Genomic DNA, 27,739 nt, shown 5'->3' on the forward strand with positions numbered 1-27,739 from the left:
CTGTTCTTCCTTAATTGAGTTGATTCTCAAGGTTAATGCATCTTCATCGATTTATCCCACTTGAAGGCGGAAGACAGTTCAGAGAATATTCAAACTGGGAGAAACAATTTTGACCCCAATCTAGCTTGCTGGGTGACCTAACCTTCTCTGGGCTTTAACGTCCTATATGTCTGTAAGATGGGGATAATACTATCCATCTTCTTTCAGTGATTGGATTGCTAACAAAAAAGGAGCATAGCAATTTGAAAATGTAAAGAGTCAATAGGTACTTAGTAACTGAAATAAGACTGTCCTGAAAGACAAGCCCATTTATTTGAAAAGCAATCCAGTCCAAGGAGAGGTGCTTACATCCTGATCTAGGCAAGCAGACCTCTGACCGAGTCTCTAAAAAGGCTGCCCCGAGAACCAGAGGAAGCTGGACAAGCAAACCAATTGGCTGGTGCCGTGGTAACACTTTCAGATGAGACTTGCCTGTGGTTATGTTTACACAAGCCTCTGAAAAATAAAGCATTCAATCAATGAGTTATATTGTCCACTTGACTCTTCAGCGGATCAATGTGACTAATCTCGTCACTGAACTAATTGTATTGCTTTTCTGTGATGTAGCTATAGGGACTTGGGGTGTTTTTCCTATTATAGGAATAGTAGAGGTAATCTCCACTCTGTATTTAGCTTCACGTTTGACCTTTGTCGTGTCTCTGTGTTGGAAAGAGTAGAAAGAGGAACATAAGTGAGTGAGAATAATCTTAGAAATAAGTATATGGTACAGCCAGAATGGAATGACTATTGTGATACAGAATAATTTCCTGAATAACATTGAGCAAGTTTGCTGAATGTGTAAGTATCAGTTTCTTCATCTAAAAAATAGGGCTAATAGTAACTTTTTCTTAGAGACAATGAGCATACCTTATAAGTAATATAGTCTGATGTAATATAAATAGCTCTCTGACCATCTGGGTCACTTCCTGAATGGAGGTAAAGGTAGAATTTCTGCAGCTGGATCTAGGGTCCAGAAGAGCTGTGAGCTGATGCTCTTTTGAGTAAAGGTGGATCAAGGGAGCCAAGTGAATCACTGCACACGCTGTAAGAATCAACCACAGGTACTTCTGCAGGGTGGGTGGTTTCTAAGGGGGTAAAACGCTGGCAGAAACAGCCAAACCACTGAAAGAAGATCTACATTAGTCACCACTTAAGCTAGACAAACACTATTTCCCTGTCTCTACTGCCTTCCCTCCTGATTATCCCCACTTCGTCCTTTGGAGAGAATTAAGCTGCTAACTAGATGAGTCTGTTGTGTAGGTGGTAGAGAGAGCATTACATTAATCTTCAAGCCTTCAGTTAAAGTCCTGCCCCAGAGGTGGGTTGCTCAAGCCCATGATGGCATGCGCTGTGGTGTGCAGTGGAAGGAAGGTGGCACCAGGCGGGAAGTCATGCTTGATCAGTGTGTGTGCAGACCCCAGCCCACGTGCAAGGAAATGTTCCTTGACCCTGAACAAAGTAAGTACAAGTAGTGAGTTCTAACCAAGCTAATTTTATTTTATTTTCATCAGTGTTCCTGAGCATGTGGTCCACAGACCAGCAGTATCAGCATGGTCTGGGAACTTGATAGAAATGTATAATTCAGGCTTCCAGACCTTATGAATCAGCATTTTTGGGGGTCAAGGCCTAGGATCTGTTTTTAACAAGCGGTTCAGATGCTCACCAACATCTGAGAATCTCTGGCTTAAAGGATAGCTCTTTAGTCTGAATTTGGAACATTAAAATGCCTTTTTTAAATGAAGTGATGATGAAAGTAAATGGAGTTTTTGTCTTTGTTATAGCATCCTTCCTTAGAAAAATAAAAGACGAACGATCCTATGTCATTTTTGTTGGCCTGGGAAATCCAAAGGTCGGGTACACAGATTTCCTTTGAGGACCTTCCAAAGCTCACATTTTATTATTTTAACTTGTTTTGTTTCCCTGCTCACGTTACATCTTAACGTGATCAATAGAGGATGTAAGTGAGACAACAACATGTCTTAGAGGGGGGGCAATGGTGACTGTGAAAGTAAGGGCACCCTACTCCGCCCTGTGGCACCCAGACCTGGACTCAGCATTTGAGCTGTGGTTCTAGCAGGTCACAGCACAGTAACTCCCTCATCTCCTTTGCTTGGGCACAAAGTGTGAACGAATACAGTCTAAGACTGCTTATTTTCTATATAGAAATACACAAGGTCTGTGCTTAGTGTGCACCCATCCTGAACCCTCTGAATGGATATGTCCCTTTGCAAGGGTTCTCACCACCTTTCACAGGTGTGCCAGGGAGGGAGGACCCAGAGGGGGGTGTCGGGGTTCCTAGGCTGGGAGGATGCGCATCCACTTCAGCACAGCCACGCGCAGCCTACTTGGTTCTCAATATTAAGGCAATGGACAATCCTTGTAATTTCAGGGCACAGGAGAAAGAACCACTAATATTTAAAGTTTAAAAATTAAGATGAACATGCAGCCTCTGGTTGCTTATTGATCCAGTCCTGGGTTATTTTTAAAAAGCAAATCAGCCAGCTGTGCTGGCACTCAGAGTGTTCATCTTCCCTACTTCACCATGCTGTCAGTGCACCGCGATCTAGTGGAGACTAAAGGCAATAAATTAGGGGATGGTTCTTGCAGCTCAACAGTTGTGCTTGTGTGTGTGTGTGTGTGTGTGTGTGTTTTAATTATCTTCTGTTTGTGAAAATATTATTTCATTATGGACATGTTTTTTACCTTGAGATTAGAGGGGTTTAGAGGGATAGCTTTCATCTGCCCAGCTCTCTGATGTGGCCAGGGGAAGCTGGGTCAGACCACACTCTAACCTGACCCAGGCTGGATGACTCATTGCCATTCCTGGAAGAGATTCCAGCCTCAGGGTCCTGCTGCATGCCATGGGGGACAGCTCTTGATAGCCTGGGACCCTGAATGTGTAAGGAGGAGGGACCTCATGCAAGGAGAAGGGGGACACTGGGCAGCACACAGGGTTGTATGAGAAGAGAAGACACCTGTGTGGTACACGCAGTAGACAGGTAAATGCACATAGTTGGGATCTTACACCCTCATTAGTTCACAGTGTATGGTGAGAATATACCCTAGAACTAAGGGAGCCTGTTCCCATCTAGATGATGTGTTTTCTCAAGCCTTCCCTTAGTGAGCGCATGTGCATGCATGCTTGTGCCCCCTGCCTCTAGCAACAGGGGAGAACCCCACCAGCTAAACTCTGCAGTGCTCACATCATAAATACTTGTCATAAATACTGACTTTTTGCTAGATAGAACAAAAGGAGAGCCAAATGTCATAAACCATGGTTACAGCCAGAAACAGGAATGTGGGAATTATAAGCATACATGTCCAAACTCTTCTCCCAGGACAGAATCTTTATTACAGCTAAATTAGTAAATACATAAGCTCAGTGAATCAACAGTAATGACTCACTTTAGATCTTCCTGTGCAAGAAAGTTGAAAGCTGTGCAAACAGAGCAGCTGTGTCAGATAGAGCCATGCTGGGGCTATGGGCAATTTCTGGGAGCCCCAGAGTGTCTGAGTTCACAGCCACAATTGATCTCACTTCCACCTGTTGCTCTTAGATGTTCCTGTGCCTTAGAGAACTGAGAAGTGGCTCCGGTCTCATCCTACCTCAGCAGCCCCACCCCTCTGCACAGAGCTCAGTCAGGAAATCCTGATTCCATTCAGCCCTCAGCCCCACATCTTCTTTTTCTGTGGCTCCAGGACCTTCCTTGACCCCCCTTGGCCTGTTTTCTCACCTGTCAGCTGGACGCAATTCTATCTATTCCACTTTCTTCACAGTATTGTTATAAAGTGCTACCGAGGTAGCACTTTGAAGCATGAAGAGTTTATGAAAACAAAGAACTTACTAATCGTCAAGCATGATGCTTGAACCTCACCTCCGGTGTCCTGAGACTATGAGAGCTGGGAGCTGCTGCCTCCTTGATAGGAGTGTGGGTCCCCAGAGAGTTCTGTTAATGAGTTGGAAGTTCCTAGTGACACCACTGAGAGGGCTGATTCAACAGGACCAAAAACTCACCCAGGAGTCATCAGGGTAAATTGCTGGTGGTTGCAGTTATAAATGACTTCCTGACCAAAACATTCTGTGGTGGCTTTAAACCAGTAAGCTTCTTGAATCTATGCAGGTCAAACCCAGCCACTGAAAATGTGAGAGGGATCGCTGACTCAGCTCTCCTCATTTACAGACAATCTTAAAACTTAAGAGTAAGAGTAACCAGCCTCCAAACGAGACTGAAATTCTGCTTTCATTCCGTGAGGTTGCCTCTAATATTGCTTCTGTCCTGCGCATGAAAGAGGAATGTACTGGATCCAAGAAATTCGGCCTATCCCAACAAATTGGCACAGACACTACCAGAAAATCAGCCCAAGTCTGGAGGACTGAGTTTTTCTTAGTGCCCTGGGCCTTTTAATGCCGTCTCCAACTTTGTATCCCCTTGCCTCCAGCGCCTGTCCTAGTGGGTTCTGCAGAAGCAAACACTGAAGAGCACGAGAGTGTGAGCAACTTACTAAGGAAGGGCTCAGGGAGAAGCCAGCAAGGAGAGGGGATCAGGACAGGGAAGGAGAAGTCCTGGAAGTGTGTGAGTTTAGGCAACCCCCCTCCTGATCTCCTGCGGGGCTCTGGAACATGAATGACACCTTAGAGCTTCTTCCTCTAAGGCTGCATGTCTTGGCCTTCATAGGCTTGCACTGGTCAGTCATTGGTAAGGCCAGCTGGGGGTCTGTGACCTCTCAGACGCAGCCGACACTCTGTGATTCCAGACCAGGGCCTCCAGACAGAACTCTCAGAAGAGAGTTGCAGGGATGGCTCTCATAAGAAAAAGGACACAGATGCTGGGGAAAGGGTACACGGAACCAGCAGGGAGGGTCCAGGGGCATCTTGAAGGAGTTCAAAGTTTATTACCTACTCTAGTGCCAGCTCTTTGCTCCCAAACTGCCCTTCTCTCCCCTCCTCCTATTTCTGGCAGAGGTGTTGTCAAGTCACAGAGGAAGAGTTGTGTCCAGTCCTGTTTCTTTCTGCTCTAATGCCTTTGGTGGCCTCGCTGGGTTTTGCCCAAGCTGCACATTACGGCATATGAGCCCCTCCATGACATGGTCCAGACGAGCTCTCAAAGCTCTTCTGTTGCCCTGCCCAGTCTCACCCCTATGTGTTAGTTGGGTCTTCTCTTATCTGTAGTTAACATAACTTTGATAATCACAAGACAATACTTAGCATTTACTGAGTTTCATTTCTGCTCAACACTAGTTTATGCACTTACGTTAACTAACTAACCTTGCATATTTCCTCACAGTAACCCCCATTTTATAGGGGAAATTACCATGCTTACTTAACATGTAAGACAACCAAGCAAAATAATGTGTTCTGATAGCTAATACATCCTAACTGACATGCCAGCCAACAGAACAATCATTCTTAGGAGTATACTAGGATGCACCACCAAGTGAATAATTAGCAATGCCTTAAAAAAATGAAAGCTTCTTTGATCCAAATAGTGTACATAATACAAGCAGTATTTTCTGAAGAGCATGTGGTCCAGATCAGTTTAGTTTTCTTCTGTGATAGAACAGTAGCCATGATCAACAAGGGAGAAGGTACAGATGTGATGTATCTTCTTTCATCAGTAAAATATTTTCAAGGGCTTATGCCAGGTGATGGAAGGGAAACAAGAAACAGACCTATGTCCTGCTGCAGAGAGCTTGTAGCCCAGGAAGGAAGATAAGACATATAGATAGCTAGAATATTTTGCCTCAAATCTGGCCCTTTCTATAATCCATTCTTCTTCACACTGAAAGGAGAATAATTTTCAATTTTTCTATAAAACAATCTGAGGGTGTCAGGATCCTGCTTTAAAAGCCCCTTGGTATCTTCCCAGTGAACTCAAAGTCCATCCTAAGGCCCCTCGTGAACCAGTCCTGCCAGTCTCTCCGGCCATGTCCCTGACCAGCCCTCACTGTCCTTTCTGTCTGCAGAACTGTTCTCAGTGCCCAGCAGATGTTGGACCCGGCTCTCTCAGTTCAGACTGACACACCTAATGTCTGGCATATTCTTCTTGCCCTTTGTTACCTGTCTCCACACAGATATCACATGCTCTTGGAAGACTTCCTTGATCTCCCAAGACTGTGTTGGGAACTATACATGCATGCTCCCATAGTTCTGGATATTTACCCTTTTATTCACCACCTTGCACATTTCTTTTAGCCTAAGGGAAGAAGATAAAGAAGTTATTAATGGCATTGACCTAGGAAACTATCAAACACTTTCTGGTAGGGAGTATGTCATTTTCATATCACCTTATGAGAAACTTACAAATACATTCAGCAAATTTGTGCATGATACTAAATTTGATAAGTGTACCAGAATTCTAGATATGGGGAAAAAATGGGAAGCATTCTACTAAGATTAGAAAATGATTTCATCAATAAAGTTGAAATTTAATGTGGCAAATGCCAGGTCATTGTACAAAGAACACAAGTCCAGTAACACAAACATAGAATGACTGAGTGTAATATAGTGGAAAAATACTTAGAGTGCATAACTAACCATGAGATAAATGTGAGTCAGCAATGAAGTACTCTTACAGGAAGAAAATGCAGAACAAATTCATATTTCCCAGATGCATTAAATGAGGTTTGATGTATTCGGCTGGGAAGAGATTTTTACCTCCACTGTGGTTCAACAGAGTGGGGCATTCACTTTTAGTTGCCAAGTCATAAACTAGTGCCATACATTTTGAGGAGATACTGAAAGAAATGAGGTTATTTAGTGTAGACTGGAGAATGGAATTACTGTTTCTGAGAATCAAAAATGCTGCTACATTACATTTTTAAACTGTTCCAATTAACAACATACTATTTAATGAACATTATTTCATTTGATTTTTAGAATAGCTTTTCAGGTTAAATATTATCACCATTTCACAGAATTTTATTTTTTTATGAGAAGGTTGAATTGTTCTTTTGTGTGCAGGAAAAACCAAACAGTCTTAAAATTCTAGTTGACAAATCATTTTTTTCCCAAAGACTTTTTGGGGAAATACCTTGCTCATGAGGAGAAAAATAATTCCAAGCCAAAGCCATTTACCTAGCTTATGGCTTAATTGTTATATGCTATAATAAGTTTTAAGTGATTGAAGTGAATGAATGCAGAAACATTAACAGCAATGAAATATTTTAACAATTCAACACTGAAGGTGATAAAATCTCTCTTTAAGAAGAAGATAAGCCATCCTCTGCTGAGCATGGTTTAGATGGGTGCGCTCACATTTTTTGGTATTTGCATCTTGATTTGTATAATATCTTTTAAGAATACAGACAAAAAATTAGATTGTTTATTTATAAATTATAGCATGATTATGTACTACTGAACTTTATACATTTATAAAAATAGAATCAAAAAGGTGCAATGAACTATAGACCAATAAAACTTTTTGTATTTTCTTCCTATACCCCAATATAATAATTTTCATGGCTCTGAGGTAACCACACTTTTAAGACATCCACTGGCTGAAGATTTCTCAGGGCTTGAACTGGCAAGAGATTGTGAAAAGTCAGGAGAAGGGGTTAGGAGAGAGAGAGAGGGAAAGAGAAGGGAGGGAAGAGAGGTGAGAGAGAGAGGTTAAGCATTAGTGGAATTTTTAAATATATAACTTGTGCCTAGATCATCATCTTTCCAAGCAGACTGTTCTTGGCCAGAAGACCACTCCAGTAGGGCAATCTGAAAAGATCTGGCCTCTGGGAATGCATACACAGCGCTCACTGCACAAGTTAAAGGAAATGGCTAATTTCCTAAGGAAGCCCAAGGACAGAGAGCAGGCATGGGGTTCCCTGGGTGGACTGACATGATCTGTGCATGAACGAATGTGAGTTCTCTGAGTGTGTGGCTGCCCTCCAATGGGCAGAAGTGCTCTTTTTAATCCAAGTGGTCAGTCAACTGTGTATGGACTTTGCAAATGACTAGCTTCATCAGATTCCCAAAGACTTGGAGAAACTGAGGCCATTTAATAAAAGCCTTCATTTGTCACCCTGAGAAAGGAAAGTAAGAGTTTTCAATATTTCCATCTGACCAGGAAACCAAGAAAGGAATTAAAGCTGCTGTTACTGTTCTGTTTTCCTTGATTGCCCTCTACACATACCTTCTCTGGGCTTTTCCTTGTCCACTTGGTACTCTTTTAATTTTGGAAATGCATAAGACATCCCCTTGCTCAGGAGGGTACAGTGTTAAACAAGCTAGAGTTAGCCTTGAATTATCTACCAAAAAAATCAGTGCTTTGGCTCCTGGAGATGTTCCACAATGCACGCAATTCCTCGTGTAAGAGATGTTCAGGATTTAATTTCCTGATGCTGAAAGTCATTTGACTTCCAGAATGGGAGGCAAGCAGGTACACTAACAGTAGGTGCATCATATGAAACGAGACAGAGTTTCTTATCAAAACCGTTTAATTCTGCAGAGGCAAGCAGGTGAGAGAAAGAGTTCAACTCACCATGGCCAAGCTTGCCTTGCTTGGTGCCATGAGGGTGGTAAGTCAGGCACTTTGCTCAGGTGGTGGAAGTGACTTGCATAGCTGTTGCTACCAACCTCCTCCTGCCCTGGATTTGTGTTGAGCATGGGAGGAGGGGGAGAAAGTGTAAAGAAGAAAACTAAATTCATCTCTGTCTTTGACATGATTATTCTCAGATCCATTTATAGCAAATGCTGCTTTGAGATCAGTCTAAATCTTAAAGGAACACCACTGAGAGTATTAAAATGTACCCCATAAGCAAAATACATGGTGAGGTGGAATTAAGCAAATGCAACACAGATCCATTGATCTATGTTCCAGTTTTTTTTTTTTTTAGTTTGACCAGGGTTAAAATTCTACCTCTGTCAATTATGTTTATTAATTCAATTTAAATCTCATCTCTAAGTCATTACTACTCCCCATCTGTAAAATGGGATACTGATACATAACTTCATAGAGACATTGTGAAAATATATGCTATAACATGTAAAAAGCATTCAGCTAAATGTCTGCTACATAGTAAGTGCTCAGTAAATTCTAGCCCTTCTCTCACCTTCATATGATAATTTTTAATTAAATGTTTCATTTTTAGATAATTGCAGACTCACATGTAGTTGTAAGAAATAATACAGAGAGATCCTCTATACACTTTATCTAGTTTCCTCCGATGATAACATCATACAAAACTAAGGTACAATATCCCAACCAGAATATTGACATTGATACCATCAAATAGAGTTCAATTCCATCAGCACAGAGACCCCTCCTCATGCCCTTTTATAGTCACACCCAACCATCTCCCCCTCCTTTGGCCCCTGGCTCCGGGCAACCACTAACCTTCCCCATTTCTATAATTTTGTCATTTCAAGAATGTTATATAAAAGGAAGAATATGGTATGTAACCTATTGGGATTGGCTTTTTTTATCCAGAATGATAATAATAAAATAAATAAATTTAAAATAACATTTTGTTTCCTTTACCCTCCCCACTTTTAAAACATAATTATTCTAAGTATATCCTCTATGTATATTGAGCACCACATCAGATGGTGTTAAAACTTTTGTTTCACCCACAAAATATGACTTAGATAGAAGGCATTCAGTATTTACTCCCATTTTTATTCATTACAATGTTCTTTCCTTCCTGAATTTCCAAACCTTCTGTTATTATTTCCTTCTTTTAGCCCTATTACCTTCTTTAAGGATAGGTTTCCTAGCAACAGATTTTCCTAGTTTTCTTTCATCACACAATGTCTTTATTTTTTTACCCTTCAGGATAGCTTCACTGGATATAGAAATCATAATTGATAGTTCTTTTTTTCCGTTCTTGAATATGATGTGCCACTTCTTCTGGCTTCCATGGTTTCAGATAAGAAATATGTTGTCATTCAAATTGGTGTTCTCTGTAAGTTTTATGTCATTCCTTTATGGCAGCTTTCACAATTTTTTCTTTGTCTTTAGTTTTCAGAAGGTGAATTATAATGTGTCTTGGCATAGAATTTCATTAGATATATTCAGGTTTCACAGGTTTATGTCATGGGCAAACCTATGGAATTTTCAGCTACTACTTGATGCAGTACTCTTTCAGCAACATGCTCTCTCTTTTCCTTCTGAGTCCTGAAGATACAAACACTAGCTCTTCTGTTATTATGCCATGGGTGTCCTGACACTCAGTTAATTTTTCAGTCCATTTTTTTCTCTTTTGTTCAGAATACATAAATTCTTTTCATCTGTCCTCAGCTTCATTGATTCTATCTGCTGTCATCTTCACTCCTCTACTGAACCCATTAGGCCAGTTTTTATTTTGGTTTTACATTTTTAAGCTCTGCAAATTCCACTTGGTTCTTTTTTATAACTTCTCTTTCCTTTTTTTCTGTTTGTCTCAAGATAACTCATAATTTCTGTTGGAACATTTTTATGATAGCTGCTCTAACATCTTTGCCAGATGATTCCAACATCTGACTCATTTTGGTTTTGGTATCTTTAGATTGTCTTTTCTCATTCATGCTCTGATATTCCTGGTTCTTGCTATGATTAGCAATTTTTTATTGTATCTGAACATTTCAGATATTTTGAGACTCTAGATCCTATTTAATCTTCATTTTTGGCATACGATTCCCACTGGAGTATATAGTGAAGACCAGGTAGCTATGTATGTTAAGCTTCCTGCTGGACCCCACCAGTGCAATACTAGAAAAAGTGGGGCAACTTACTCATATTGCCTTGTTGTAGATGGGTGGGGTGGGCATTCAGCTCCCCACTTGGTGCTACTAAAACATTTCTGGCAAAAGTGGAGCACCAGTTTGTGCTGCCCTATTGTCTTAAGTTGGGTGGAAGACCACCACCCCACTGGGCCCACGCCACCAGGGAAGGGGAGGCTGAGGGTTGGCTTACACCACCTTGTCACTGCAGGGTGGGAGCAGAAGTTCAGCTCCCCATTGGGCCCCACTGCCGCCATGGGAAGGGAGGGGAGGACACAGAGTGCCAGTAGGCCTTCCTCCAGCCCTCACTGACTCTGGGTGGGAGAAGAGACTGAGTTACCACTGCACCCATGACAACCACAGGTGGGAGGGCAGGGGCAACAGGAGTACCTGCCAGCCTTGTTCAGTCTTTTTGTTGTGAGGCAGGTGTGGAAGTCTAGTTCATTGCTAGACCATGCTGACCCTGTTAGTGGGGAAACTGGAGCACTGCCTGCGTCTGCCAGGTTGGAAACAGAAGATCTGCTTACTGCCCATCAACACCACCAGGCAGGAGACTCAGAACACTGCCTGAGATGGAAGATCAGTGCCCTACTTGCCCCACCAAAACTTTATAAGTGTGATGGTGCAGGTTTTTCCAGGCTATCCTTTTCCTGTGTTTTGTTTGTTTTATTTTTTTATCTAGGGGAACAGGTCTTTTTTCTGCATTGCCTGTTAGCTTTTGAAGCCCCCTGTGAAGAATAAATGGGAGACAATAAAAAAGTCCAGAGAACACACCACTTTGTCATTTCTTAAGTACCAATGTCCTTCTGCAGTCTGCCTGCTTCCATCTTCCAGAGCTTTCCTATGCTTATTGTTCTATGATATGCAGGGATTTTTAGCTATAAGAGGGAAGATCTGGCAGTAATGGGGATACTCCATCCTGTCTTAACCACACTTCCCTATTGATTTTAATATACTATATTTGACTTATTTAAAACAAAAGTCCCTAATGATATTTGTCAATTTTAGATTTTAATTCTCACCAGAAGATGGAACTTCAAAGATATCAGACATACAGTAAGTGAAAATATTTTAAGTGAAATCCCTTTAATTGAAAGATTCCATTAGAGGGATATGTTTTCATATGCAATTTTCATTTAGCATCCTCACTTTAGAGAAGCTCTTATCAGTGAGGATAACATCTTCTAATTATTAGAATCACAGCTACAAACAAGTGAATAAATAGAACCACTGAGTCTTTAAATGGACCAATGAACACCAGAAGTCTGTTAATAGTATGGAGATACCTTGAGCTGCCCAACCTGGTCATCTCAGTGTGTCATGGTCTTTGAGCATTGGACCGTGCTCCTCCATGACAAGCCCCATGTGGACTGTGTTTTCTCTACAACAATAGAAGCCAGATGTTATAAACTTTTAACTTTCCTTTAGGAAATAACTATACCATTTCATGGCACATTTAGAAGGCACAGACTTGGCTTGAGGTCCAAACACCGTCCATTTATGAAATAAACAGTCCTGAAAATTGAGTGATATCAGGATAGGTGTTATTCCATGAATCTATCTTAATACACTTTCTTTCCCAGACCTTGGGTTGGAAGTTCATATTAAATGGGTCAAGCTTCATATATAAAGGTATACCAAGTATATACTTCATATGCCACAGGTGGTGTATGTACCAAGACATGGAATATATTTATTTTGGTCTGCACTGAATTTTGCATAATTTCCCTGAATTATTTCTATCAACCTCAGATTCTTTGTAGAGTAAGTAAGGAATAAACAATCTTTATTAAACAGGGAAATGTATAACTGGATTTTTCAATGGAACAGTTATTTTTCCTTCTAGAATAACATTGCAAGACATCAGAGCTACCTATGAAATCTGAGGATAAGTCACACTGGGACTGCAATATCTATGCCAGTTCTCTGCCTGTAACAGTTCACCTGAGGCTTCAAAGCCCATCCCACATGCCCCCAGTTCTGTAAAGCCTTCTCCAATCCCTCTAGCCAAAAGCAATTGCTTCTTCATTACGGCTCCGTAGAATGATAATATATCTCCTTACCATTCTTTTGCCTCATAATATAGTACCCATTTATCTGATCCTAACCCTAGATTTTAAACCCCTTGAGGTACTGGAATAAGTTTCATTTTCCTTTGTAATTGCCATAAAGTATAGCCCCTGCAAAGCATATAGAAGGTGATCAACAGATATTTTGCAGTCATTATCAACTTCACCTACACTTCAAACTAGCTTAGAGTACTTTTAAAATTATCCATACCCAGCCCCTACCAAAATCAACTAGACTATCTAGAGGTACAGCCCAGGTACCTGGGATTTTTTTTAATGGTCCCGAGGTATGATATCATGGAAAGATATTTGATCATTTTCCCATTCCTGGCACAGAGCTCCTAAAACTCTTGGAGTTCTCTGAGTGATAGAGGAGATAGGAACATATTTGTTCCAATAAGGCAACTCTTGGTACCCCCTTCATAGCTTCAGGGTGGAGGCTGGTCCCCAGAAAGATCAAGCCTTGATTAGAAGCATGTAACTCTTAGCCTACCCCCAGCCTCCAAAGAGAAGAGAAGGGCAAGAGACTGAGTCATTCACCAGTGACAAGTGATTTAATTAGCCATGTCCACATAATGAGACCTCCATAAAGATCTATAAGTGATGGGGTTCAGAGAGCTTCTGGGTTGGTAAACACATCTACATCCCTGGAGGGCACTGTACCTGCAACACCATGGCACAGAAGCTCCTGCACTTGGGACCCTTTTGGACTCACCCTTTGTACCTCTTCATCTGGTTGTTGATTGGTATCCTTTAAAATATCCTCTGTAATGAACTAGTAAAAGGAAGTAAAGTATGTTTCTGTGTTCTGTGAGCTGTTCCAAGCAAATTACTGGACCTGAGGAGGGAGTCATGGGAACCCTTGATTTACAGCCATTCAGTCAAAAGCCCAGGAGTCCGAGGACTTGTGACTGGCATCTAAAATAGGGGGCAGCCATGTGAGATGGAACCCTTAAGCTCTGAGGTCTGCACTGACTCTGAGTGGTTGGTGTCAGAATTCAGTTGAATTGTTGAGCACACAGTTGGTGTCCAGGGAATCAAGAGAATTGGCCGTTGGTGTCAGAAAACACCCACATCAAACCGTCAAAATGTGCAGCCAAAATTCATGTCCTGGTTTTTGGTGGGCAGGCAGCCATATCAGCAGTATGCATGACAGATGTTATGCACATTTTAATTAAATACGAGGTGAGAGTCAGAAATTCTCTCCTGGTAGTCAGTAGGCAGTTGCAATAAGACTGCCCTTGACCAAAAAATAAAAACTAAAAAAATCTTAAATGCTGAAAAAAATTTATTTTACTCATACTGAGGAGGATCATTCTGTTTGGGAGTCTCAAACACACAATTGTTTTCCCAGAGGCAATCTTGAATATTCAACACGTGTATATTACTTTTGTTCGCAAAACTGACACAGATGGGGAGCGGGATTGATTGAAAACAGCCACAAGAAACTTCTAGGGATGATGAAAATGTTCTAAAACTGGATTGTGGTAATGGTTGTATAACTTAATAAGTTTACTAAAAATCATTGGATTACAGAAATAAAATTTAAATGCACTGCAGACAGAAATCCCTCTTCTCTGAATTAAGAGCAGTTTTTCAAACTGCAATTATATTCTTGAAAATAAATGTCGATCGTGGATGAACCAGCATAACGCTCAACACAGATAAAAATGCCCTTCTTGGTAAAGCTCTTGTGAAAGCCAAGCATGGGCAGAGAAGGCATGTAACTTTCAGCCTACCTTCTAAGTTTTCAGCCTACCTTCTAAGGCTTGCAAGGCTCACTCTATTTCTCTCTCTTTTTCAACATGGATTATAACCATCCCCTGAATTTTGCCTACCCCGAATTTCTCATCAAGTTGAACCTGGCCTCCTCGTCTAAGACACATTCTCAGACCTCCAACCTGTGCAGACACCAAACACTGGGTGATCTCTGGCCAGTCCTTTTCTGTTATTTCCTCATGTGAGTCCATGCCTCTCAACATCAATGACATCTCATGACCAAGGCAAGAGAGTCCCCCTGACCCTAGTGAAGTCTTACTGGCCCCTCCAGACAGGTAGTGCGAGGGTCAAAGAGAAGCCAGCATACTAGCTTCTTTCCTACTAGAGCAGGACTGTAGTGCTGGGACCTTCAGTATGGAAGGACATCTGAGCCCTACTCGATGCATATAAATACAGATCCTGCATCAGTGCTTCTGACTGGTATCTCCTTGTTGGAGGACCCACAATTATTCTTCACCAGGCCCATACATGCTCATGGCTGCTGGAGGCTAGGCTGAGATATATGGACGCACTTAGCAGTTATTAATTCGATACCCAACTAAATCAGCATCTTGAAATAATGGTTGAGCACTTAAGTAGAAGTGAGTGTGATGCTGTTGAGAGAAGGGGACTGAGGAGTAATGGGCTCAGAACTCCTTTTTGGTTCTCAGCGACTCCCTCCTGGACACAATTTTTATTCATCTCATCAAAATAGAAGATTTACTTTTATCTGAACATGTCCTCTGCATTAGCCAGTGTGGCTCCTACCTATTATTTCTGAAGCATGTTCCAGAAGACCTCAACTTCACTCTGAACAGCTATACTCCAGACCCCTTCCCACCACAAACAGCACTCTCCCTGAGAGGGGTTCTGAATAATGTGATGTTTTGAGTCTTTTTATATTACTACTCACATTCCATCACCTTTTATGACTTGGGAGTCACGGTAGCTGGCTGACTCATCCAGTACTGTGACTATGAGCCAGGTTAGTGCCCCAGGTAAGTCATTTGACTGATATAAGACGCACTTTGTTCCTAGAGTATCAATGGCAGAGAGTCCATGGGCCTTCCTCTATGCTCAGAAATGGGAACGTTTCACATCTACCTTCTGTCATGAGTATCTTACCATTTTTCCCAGAGGAAAGACTTTCATGTTGGGAATCACAGACCAGGTAGTGACAGGTGTGATGCTATGACAAGCTTTTGGGAGTAGAGTAAATATTTTCAGGACTTTTAGGACCTTTTCAATCATGTAAATAAAGTTGTTTTCCCACTAGCCAAATACAAGCCGTCCTTTCTGCCGAGTGTCTCCACCTAACTACTACCAGTTTTTGTGGAGGGCATGTCCACACCACTCCTGGCGGTCTCACTCAGGGACCCACGCTCCAGCACAGTTAAGAAGCCACTTGCCTAATGTAAGAACCAGGCAACACAAACAGCAAAGGGTTTCCTTACAATCCCTAACCTGTCTGAAGTATTCAGCAAACCACAACCAGAAGAATATCAGAGTAGAATGGTTGTGCTCTGGGACTGGTTATCTGTAAGGTATATACTGTACAAGCAGATTTGACCAAGGACATAAGGGAAAAAAAAGTTATTTAAAATGTTACTGGCCTGATGACTGGCTGTCTATGGTGCTCATTTCTTAATTTCATTTTGCTTATGTAGACAAAAACTTAATTTCTCAGTTCCCCAGACTCTAGAATAAATAGTAAGTTCATAACAGTTAATCTCTGGGATCCTTTCAAGGAATGACAGTGTGATGCATGATGAGGCCATCCTGTGTGTTCAGTAATAGTCCCCAGGAACCTAAGCCTCCTGGCCGCAGGCCTCATGCTGAAGAGACAGAAGCCTGGGTAAGGCACGTCAGGATGCAAAATTCTTTGCAACACTCCGGTGGCAAGCTCAGTTAAAAATCATTAGTGTACCTTATGTGTGGCCCAATAGTCATGATTAAACCTGAGATTTTTAGAATGATAGCAGACTACTTAAGTCACTGCCTTAATAAAGCAGACACTAGCACCCCCTTAACAACGTAACCAATGTATATGCATCATTTATACAATTTTTTTCTGTCCAATGATGTTTGACAATAATCAGATGATAATTAAATGTATAATTAATAATAAAAATGCCAACATCTGTTAGCTTGTTATTACAGGCTGATTTTTCAGTGTACTATTTCAAATGTGTCACCATTAACCTAATTTATATTAAAATCTGCTAAATACAATCTGCTTTCATTAGCTGTTAATTTGGGTTGGCATGTGACACCAAGGAGATGCTTCTCTATTCCCCCTCCCTATTTCTCACTCCTGTCTAAACCAAAGATTCCCCCAAATGTCTTTAAAACCTGGCTGCCTTAACTTAAATGTTCTGTTAGCAGATGGATCATGTTGGCTGACTGGTTTCTTTGAGATGCAAAGGATCAGTCCTTAGAATCTAAGAAAGTAGGACTTGGTCTCAGGAAGAAGGCTCGCACTTGGCTGCAACCTCCTGATATTCTTCAGTCCAGCGTCCTGCACACCTGTGGCATCTCCTCCCTCATATCCATGCACAGTGGCACCTGGAGCTGAGGGCCACTTTCTCAGTTGGAAAGATAAGACTGTGCTCCCTCAAGGTGTCATTCACATGGGGTTTTAAACTACATCCACTCTCAAACTCATTCAAAGATAAGGCAAACCTACTCAAATAGACTCCCTTTTAAGTAGTGAATGGTTGTTTTTCATCAATGAAGAGCATGTGTACAAGATGAGCCTGAAGCATCTTATAGTGCCAAGAAAGTAAGGGCATGCTTAAAACAATAAAAAAAAAACTTTTAAGCCAACGTTTTGATAGGGGCATGGGGAAGCAGCACAGAAACCAACTGAGAAAGCTCCTAAAGCTGGAACAATTTGGGGAACAAAATGAATAGAGTAATATTGAATTACAATCCAAAGTATAAAATAAATATCCATAAATACATACTGTTTTAAGAAAATGATTGAATACCTTAATAAGTGGGAACAATAGTAAAATGTCTCATGCAGAAGAATTCCAAGAAATTGATGGAGTTACACCGCCCTCAAGAAGGGGAGCATAACTTGCCCCTCCTTGGGCCTGGGCTGCGAGGACTGACTAACTTCCAAAGAGGACAAGAGGAAAGCAGGGCTGGGGGGGAGTAACTTTACTGTGGAGAAACTCGGCAAAACCTGCCTCTGCCGGGTGATCAGCAGCGGTCATAAATCATGGTGATAGTTTGTACCTTTGATATGATGTGATGAAAATGGTGCTCTAGTGGTGTGGTCTTCCTCTCAATAATCCATAGCCTGTTTTATTATGAGAAAAGCATCATATAAATCCCAATAGTGGGACATTCTTCAAAATGACCACTTCTCAAAACTGTCAAGATCATCAAATCAGTCTGAGTAACCGTCACAGCCAGAAGGGGCCTAAAGAGACCTGATAACTAAATGTGATACTGTGTCCTGGATGGGATCCTGGGACAGAAAAGGGACATTAGCCACAAACCAAGGCCACCTAAATAAACTATGGACCTTAGTTAATACTATCAATGTATCAGTATCAGTTTATTAATATTATAAATGTATTATACTAATGTAAGTTGTTACTAATAGGAAACACCGAGTATGGGGATAAATGGGAAGTCTCTGTAACTATCTTCTAAATTTTTCTGCATATCTAAAACTGTTCTAAAAAAATAAAACCTATTTTTTCAAAAGCACATGTGATTTTCCTCTTTTAAGAAATATTGGACACTAGAGATAGTTGAGTGTGAGGAACACACAGGCTGGAACTAAAGCGAGACTCCCACGTACGAGTTGTCTCACCATCTGCAGGGGAAGCCCTGCAGGTGGGATGAACCAAGATGTGTCAGAAAGAGAATGTACAAAGAACTGGGCCTTTCAAGACACAAATACATGTCTGTTAACTTCAAAAGCTTGCTGCTCAACCTTTGAAATCCTGCTTACCTTCACCTTAGGGTGAACTTGTGAAATTATCTGAGCCTGGAGGAAGCTCAAAGAGCCGTCTCATGTTCGAGTGAAATTGGTGATTTTCTCACAAATAGGAGATGAGTACCACTGAAACAGCTTCCAGTGCACTAGGGATCACCCTACAGGAAGCTGCTGGTTAATTAAAGTGAATTTGCATCCATATCTTTTGAAAATGTATACATAATTTTATACAGCTATGATATCAACTAAGTCTTAACAGTCCCAGTTGATATATTGGAGATCTTTCCTTCTCTCCTTTATGAACTGAGGGTCATCCAGGTTGGCTTCCCGATGCCTCGATACTTAGTAATAAAGATGATGTTACATAACACAATTTTCAAGAGTTAACTAGTCACAAAAAAAGTCCTAATTACGTGCACCCAAAGGAGCATGATATTAATGTTAAATATGGCCAGAGGCTAGTCTGGGAGGAAAGCTGAAAATTGCATGCTTTCTTCTTTTCTAAGATCACTTCTTGAACAGAAAGTGGTAATAATATTATACACCTACACAATCCTTTATGTTCAAGAAACCTCAAAGTACTTCACCAATTATACTTCATATCCACAGGGCTCACATTTCTTGGGAAAGGAAGTCACTAGTGACAAAAATCTGGTCCCCGATGGTCTGCCTTCTCAAAGCCAAGTTAATGGAGCAGAGTGGGAGGGGGGAGGAGTTGCCCCAGGTCAGCACAGCTGCTTCTGGCCCCGCGGGCCGCTGCTGCCTGCGTCTCGCCTCTACCCCGTTCCCCCATGTTTAGGCAGCTTGGGGATCAGGGTGAAATAATGAGTGGCCGTAATGAGAAACAAGGACAGCAGGAAACAAGAACAACTTATGGAAATATTGTGGCTTTCAGCACATTTTAGAAACACATGGGAACTTTTCAAGATGCAAAGCTAAGAGGGAGTGACACTTGAGTTCAATGGCAGAGGGTCCAGCTGAGACCCCCGGGTCTGTTACTTGCTGTTTGTGTAGCCTGGGAACATCTCTGTCTCTCCTTTTCTTCAGTTCTTTCTCTCTGCACCTGTCTCCCTTTTTCTCTTCCCTCTCTCTCTGCCATTTCCCAAACTCCTAATTCCTAATCCCTGTCACATGCTTATGAAAATAGCTTGGTGGTGCCTGGAACTTGGTGAGGGCTGAAGGAATCTTCATCTTGGTGAGACTTCAGTCCGGGCTGGCCAGGCTCTTCCAAAGAGCCCTTGGTCAGGAGTTTGGGGGAAATGTGGCTCATTGGGGGGAAACGAAGAAGAGGGAATCCCCCTGGCTTGTCACACCTGAACTCCCATTCCTCAGCCAGGCATCCAGGTTGATAGGACCATTGCTTCTTCCTCCTCTTGAGCTGTATCTGTCTTCCCACCTTCAGCTACACTGAACTGTTTTCAGTGCCCCCCCGCCAAACTCACGTCTGTACCCACCACTCCCTCTGCCATGAAGCACTGTGCTCCCCGAGCCTGCCCACTGGTGTGGCTCACTCCCACAAACCCACCAGAGTGGACACCTCTTCGATGACCCCCAGCACGCCTTCTCTGACAGCACCCTGCAGGTGCCTCTAGGTGGAACAGAGCGTGCTTTGCTGCGATTGTTGGTCTCTTCCTGTGCCTCCCTCACAAGTCCAGAGGGCTCTGTCACCTGGGCTCAGCACAGTGTCTGGCACATGGTAGGTAGTCAGTAAATGTTTGCTAAGTGAGTCATGATCTATTTCTCAGCTTTCTTAATGGAGGCATCCTTCCTAACTTGGCAGTGATAATGAGATGCAAACTTTCTGTACGTTAGAGACAAATTAATAGACACTATTGTTCTGTGCACAGATGTGGCATATGCCTATTAAATGGGATTCTAAAGCAGCTAGTGCCAATAGAGGCTTTAGCTGTGGACACTAACCAAAGTAGAGCAAGTCTGAGCTGGGAAGAAATGTAGAGATGTCTAGTGTAACCCCCTCTTTTTAAAGATGAGTAAACTGAGGGCAAAGTTTAAATATCTCAACAAAGTTCATTCAGAGAACACTGTAATTTTTTTATACAGAACTCAGGGGTTTTTTTTTACTCTTCTGTGTCCTGTGATAGAAACAGATAAGCACACACACACATTCAATAAACAGCTGCTGAGCAGGCAGTGTGAATACAGCAGGATACATGGCTTTTTGGGCACCCAAAGCCTCAGGTTTTTCCCCTCGAAGGTTTCTCTGTCTAGTTGGACAGGCAAGGCATGCGTGCATCTAGACAAAAGTAATACAGCAATCTAAGAGGAGGCCCAAGGTGTCAGAAGGCCAGGAATGGTTCAGTCGGGAGTCTGAGAGAGAGAGAGAGCACAGGGAACAACACAGTGGAGCAGAAAGAGTGGAGCATGACCTCCAGAGGGGATGGATCTGAACAAGAATAATGGGGCTGGGGGGATGCTATTCCAGGAGAACAAGGGCAGGAGGGGTTGAGGTGATGTGTGACTTCAACCTGAGCTTTTACTGTGAACTACCTCGGATAGTGTTTCAGAAAATAGCAGAGGAGCTAGATATATTGAGAGTTGGATCTGGAATTGGAGCCAGAGAGAGAGGGGAGCATAATAGGGACAGGCAACATTCCACAGTCCAACTACCAGAAGGGTCCCCAGGTGCACAAAAAAAAAAGTTTAGAATTGCACACGTCTCTGCTGAGTCATGTTGGAAAATGTCTTTTTCTGTGGCCACTGCACTTGTATTGATAAGACAGTTCATGATGAGTGCACCACAAACCGTGAGTGCAGAGGCTTAAATCTGTTACTTTGCAGATGTGACCTCTGCTTCTCTGAGGGAGAACATATTTTGGACTAATTACCATGAAATGGACTTGGCTCTCTCTGCTACATAAAGTGTCCAAGGCCTGCGTTCTCTGTGCTTTGGAAAATCTGACAAATAGAGGCAAATGTGTCTTGCTTGCGCAGGATGGCCTCTCAGTGCCTCTTGCAAAGGCTTTGATGTAGGTTTGAAGGAGAAAGGGGCCAGGCTGTGTTACAGGCTTCAGATGCGTTACCCTGCTGTAGTGTGTGACCTGGTGGAGCAGATCTCCTCAACCTTTTATGTAGTTGCTAATCACATGGGAACCTTATTAAAATGCAGATTCTGATTTAGTTGATCTAGTGTGAGGCCTGCAATTGTGCATTCATAACAAACTTCCAAGGGATGCTGACCCTAGTCATAAGCAAGGTCATAAAGCATGTCTCTGAGGACAGTTAATTGATCCTCCTTGGTTGAGAGTAGTGACTCTCATCCCTGGGTACATCTTGGGGGGCTTTTAAAAAATATCTATGTCTGGTGCATGCCTTTCTGGTTTATTTGCTATGAAGTAATGAAAAGCATTCAAAGATCAAAATATTTACACCATTCTTTTTTCTCCTACTTAATATTTACTCTTTCAAATATTATTTACTTTCAAACATTTCATCAATTTCTGGCATGCTTTGTGTGGGTCCTCAATGCATGGTTGATAAATGAGTGAAAGTGACATACAGATGTTAAGCACACACAGTTATACCAGTCAGCATTAAAAATCATTGTGTCATGGATAATATATCATTTAAGTAAAACCACTTAATTCTGATAAAATTGGAATGTATCAACTATACATTTTGATGGAATTAACTGTAACTTTCTGGTCATGTACAGTCAGGAGGGATTTTTCATATCAAATCGTTTATATTGGTAGGTTTTGGGAACACCTGAAGTATCTCATTGGGCCTGTCCCATACTGTAGATACTTCCTTTTGGATGCCTGCTTGGTGTCAAAGGACCAAATGAAGCTTACTAACATTAGGGGAGGGACTACGATTAGCATACTGGATATTTTCAGGAACACAATGTGCTGATCTGTGTGTCTCTAAAAGGGTAACACATTTGTTTCCAAGACAACACGAGAGCATCCACTGTGGTGGAGATGCTGAGATCAGCCCATGCACAGTGAGTGAGCTTGTGGGTGCGAGGACTCTCTGGGAGACCTGGGTGGGTTCCAAATCTGTTACATTGCTGGGAACTTTGATAGTCCAGAAAAGAAGGGAAAAGGAAGCTTGGCCAATTGTGTTATGCTTTACTGCCTTTTTAGAAACGTCTTAAGAAAACAAGTAAAGTTGTGGAGCTGTGGATAATGAGCATCTTCCTTGCATCTCCTTCCTCTTCTCATCTGTTGTGTCGCTGCTGTTGTCATCACAGCAACGATTTACCACTGGAGGGACCACGTCTCCCTCTCTGCAGGCACCTAGATAAGCACAGGCTGCCATGCGTGATTCACAAAATATCTAGGAAATAATGAAACCCTCCACGATCACCCCTTGTTCAGCCTGCTCCTGGCCTGCTCTTCCAGGCTTCTCCTTATATAGACTGACTGACTTGGAGATCTGCTCCACAGTGGTGGCCGAATGGGTGTGAGATGTGTGCCAGGGATTCTGAAGAAGGACATTTGAGGTCATAATGCCTGCCAAGACATGAGAACTGACGGAAACATTTGGAAATATCTCCATTTTTAAATAAGTAAAGGACATTTCTGAAGAAGGAAACATAGTGGAATCATTTGGGGGAAAGAGAAAAATCTCCTGATGGTATTTTCAAGATTTTTTAGAGTTTAAAGAGGAAAATCAAATTGCTGACACTAAGCTGGATATGTTCCATAGGCAGCATGATTCTGAATCAGAGTATTTCTCTCTAACCTGAAAGGTTAAGTGTATATACGGACCCATATTCCCACTTAGGACCATGCATTCAAGATCTCAGATCTGATGCCGAAGGCAGGCGGGGAGTTCGGCCTCAGTGTAAGAGTGAAAGGAAATGACCGCTGTGTGGGTAGGACTGGATTTACTTAGTCACTAGGCAAACATGTCCCGTTTGGCAAAATAGGTCACTACCTGAAAAATGTATCACTGTCCACCATCCTATATGCAAGAAAGCTGTGGTAAACACATTTCATGAAAGAACAAGATTTTCAGAGACCAAGAAAGGTCAGCATTTAGATTCCATCCAGACTGCAGCTGTGACCAAACATAATCAAGCAGAACTGTGGTTAATTGTGCAGCAACCTACACCCTTCATATTCCACTACATCTCCAGGTGATCATTTTTTTTCCTCATCACTGCTGATTCGTTGACAGGTACTATTATAGCTTAGTATGGATTTTCCAAAGACAAGATAAAGCAGCATAGTCTGGCTATGTAGTCTAAACATTGTAATTACAATATTCCTATGAGCGCAATATTGGGGATATAAAGTGTACTTTACAATTGTAGTGGGTTTTAACTACCAAGATATACACCTTTCTAAGTAGGCCCTATCAAAACAATTTAATAGTATGTCAGCATGTACCAATGCATACATAAAACCAGAATTGTGTAGTTTGTTCTCGTGCAGTGAGCTATTTCTGGTGGGGTATGTCAAGGGCTATTGAAACAACCTTTGAACTCACAGATTACATGATTAGAACTGTATTCATCGAAGGTCTTTATTTTGGGGGCTGACAGATGAATTGCCTGATACTTATGGAGAGTACACTTAGGAGGTATTGAGTATGTTTTCATATGCAAATGTTATATTCATATGTATTTCTCAATTAACACAGACATATTGATACTTCAGTGACAAAATACATAGATTAAAAATAAAGAGGAGAAAATACAAACATGTCCATTCTTAAATCATCCTAGTCAGTTGCAGATCAAACTTAATTCACACATTTTTCATCTTTAAAGTTCTACCGAATGGAGTTTTCCAGTTCAGAATTCACAGTGAGCATGCCCAGTTGTAGACAAAAGAAACTGCCACTGGCAGCCATCATGAAGGCAAATTATGCAGTAGATGCTAATATCCTAAATTATTCTGCAGATTGTAAGATGCTGATAGCTGGTGTTACAGTGAGGTCAGAAGCACTGGAACACTCCGTAAAGGTGGAGTAGAGCTTAGCATTCCATTGCAAAGCAGGGACAGAGGGATGGCGGCTGAAATACTCTAGTCAGTATTGTACATATACTCCGTTCAGCATAATTTTAGGATATAAATTCCAACAGAAAACAAAAGAAGAATGTAGACCTACTTGATGATACAAAATATGCTTCTGTGTGTGATATACATCCACCTACATACTTATGTATAGAAATTTATTTATAAGTAAAAAAAAAGAAAAAATATGTATTTTCATATGCTTATTTTAGCATGTCAATATATTAATGAATCAAAATATATTTATAAAAATGCACCCACATGTCTATTTATATATAAATATATATTTCTGTATTTATGTGAGTGTGTGTATATACTTTCAATAGGCCTGTTTATTTTAATATTTATAATACTGAAGTCATGACCATGAAGAACACAATGTGAATAAATGGCCATCTGTGTAGGTCTGTGTGGCTCTCTCAAGGGCATAAGGAAGAGAAAGGCTCTGGAAGGGCTTAGGTATAAAGGATTGGATACAAGGCTTTATGTGTCACTTAAACAGAAGCATTGAACCAGATAGACGGATGGAAGAGACACATCTCAGAGATGTATCTGTGGGCAAAATGTACTAAAAATAAATGCCTGACACAGATGACACTGAGTCATTCAAAGCTGAACTGCACGAGCCATTGAAACATTATCAGCTGACAGGAGAGCAATTATCCAACACCAACCAGAGAGGCCTGCACAGGAAGAGGCTTCCCTCAGAGACCCTCACAAAATAGGGGGAAAAAGGGCACCAGCCACCAGTCATCAAAAGAAGGGCTACAACTCTTGTGCAAATACCTGCAGGACCAACAGATGGCAGTTCACTTTCATAGAAGCCAAATGGTACAACTTCTCAGAGATGATGCTACAAAACAGCTCCTGTAGGCATTTTCCATAATGAAAGAGTAGGAGCTAATAACGTACTCCTAAAACTTCTTTTCTTACCAGATCAGAGCTTTGGCTGAAGAACATTTATGTGAAAAAATACAGGCTCTGTGGAAAGCGTTCCTTGTGAACAGAGCTGCTTAGCATCCCTAGGTCCTAAAATAGAGATGGAAGCCAAATTGTTGGCCCCAGGTATCCTGTCTCTACTACCGCCACAGATGACATTTACTGAGCACCTGTGATGTGCCAGTAATGTGCTAAGCACTTACAGGCATGGTCACATGTTATCCTCCCAGCACTCTTGGGAAGAAGATTCTAGCATTGGGTTAACTGACTTGTGCAATGTTATATTGCTAGTTAAGCACAGGATTCAGGAGGAGACCCAGGTTTCTCTTACCTAGAGAACTAGCCCATAGGGGTTACGCTGCACAACCTCATCCAACATGTCCATTTGCCAGCCCATACATGATGTCAGCGTCGCCTGTGGAGGGGCTTGTGATGCAAAAAGTACAGCAACATCTCATCCAAGAAACTGCTCTGGCTACATGGGAACTCACAGCTGAGTGATATTTGCTTAATTCAAATGTGAAAATATGCTGACTAGCACATAAGAGATGCTCAGTATAAATACTAATACATATATGCAGTATACACACACACAGATACACACAAATAGCTGACCCCCAACTCAGTAATTAGTTGCTGATTTGCCTCTCAATTGATCGAGGTGCCTTGCATTTATATAGAGGTTTGTACCACAGGAAGCTTCCATTTCAAAACTCAAATTTATTAGCTCATTCTATCTTTACAATAACATTGGAACATAGGAAAAACAAACAGAACAGTCATTTTGCTGCACTATACAGATTAGGAAAATGAGGTTCAAAGGGATTGAGTAATTCACAAAATTATACGCTAGTAGCAGACCTACCCGAAGTGTAAGTCCGGGGTGGTATTTCTCTTACTCTGCTGCATCTCAAGTCTGCTCAGATCATACTTCCCACTGGGAAACAGGAAACTGACATTCAAATTTGCTGACCTGTTATGAGAAGGAACTTTAAAAGTTTCTGGAAGTTCACATTGATTATACCGTGTCCTTGATTCATTAGAATAGTTAATGTTTCCATCTGTTCTTTGTTTACTGATGCTTGTGAATGTCTTTGTAATTGGCTATATGCTTTTTTCTAATTTCTGATCTTATTAATAATATTCAGACAAAGCTTTGCCTTAATGACATGAGGGTAAAGGTCCATTTTCCTTTTCCTTCACTGTAACCTCTAAGGCATCAAAAATGAGTAAGCTTCAGCTCATGGGGGCCACAAACACAAACATGAAATAAACACAAATCCTGTCCTTATTCTACCAGTGGAAATTAGTTTATCTGGTTCCCAAACCACTCATGTCTGATCTGGTTGCAGGCTTTAAACTAGCGTTAATCCACATTTGCATTATTAATCTTGACACCTGAGGAATGTTCTAGAGTAAGGCAATCACCCAGGATCTTTCCATGCCCTGCCTCTATTTTCAATCCTGGTTTATTCTCAGTGGATCTTCAAGGTCAGACCTGCCAATTCTAATGTATCTGATATTCTTCCCATGTTCACCACTGGATTTGAAACCCTTTCCAATGCTCATCGCAGCAATTTTGCACCTTCTGTGTCCTACACATTTTCTGATATACTATTGACAGTACTATTTCCAATTATTTCAGTTTAGGACTCCTTGCCTTGGCATCTGGTCCCAGGAAGCCCACCCTTTGACCCCTATGAAGGGCTAGAGTTTAGGAGTGCTGGCACACTGTCGTGGGACAGTACCTATATCATAGGCAGCACCCATTAATGTTTATTGAGTAAATAAATGACTATAAGCCAAGATATGTTACAACACAAGTCTATAGCAAACAAAGCTCATCTTCCCCATTAGTACCTCCAGGAAATGAAACTCTAAGATACTGACAGATGAATGAGTAATGTGTCCAAACATTATTTACTTTCAGATCTGAAAAAAACAATATGTCAGCATTTTACAAATCCATCTATTAAATGTTGTTGCTCTCTATGCTCTTCCCTTCCAAGATGTACATGTTTTGCTAAACTATTACCTAAAGAAGTAGTGTTTCAAGCATATGATAGAGGACTACCTAATAAATCTATTTGCATTTGCCTAGTTCTGGTCTGGTTGATATGGAGAATACAATGAAAATAAAGTAATAGCTTGTTTGGGTGCCTAGAGATAAAAGACTAACATTCAAGAAACAATTGGAGAATATATTAGCAAGGGATACTCTGATTTTGTGTTTCGGACAGTGTACTCTAGGAATTCAGAAAAGTGAAAGATCATCAATAAAAGCTTTAAGGAAGCAAGG

The sequence above is a fragment of the Manis pentadactyla genome, chromosome 11 (genome assembly GCF_030020395.1).
Source record: "Manis pentadactyla isolate mManPen7 chromosome 11, mManPen7.hap1, whole genome shotgun sequence".
NCBI classification, from domain to species: Eukaryota; Metazoa; Chordata; class Mammalia; order Pholidota; family Manidae; genus Manis; species Manis pentadactyla.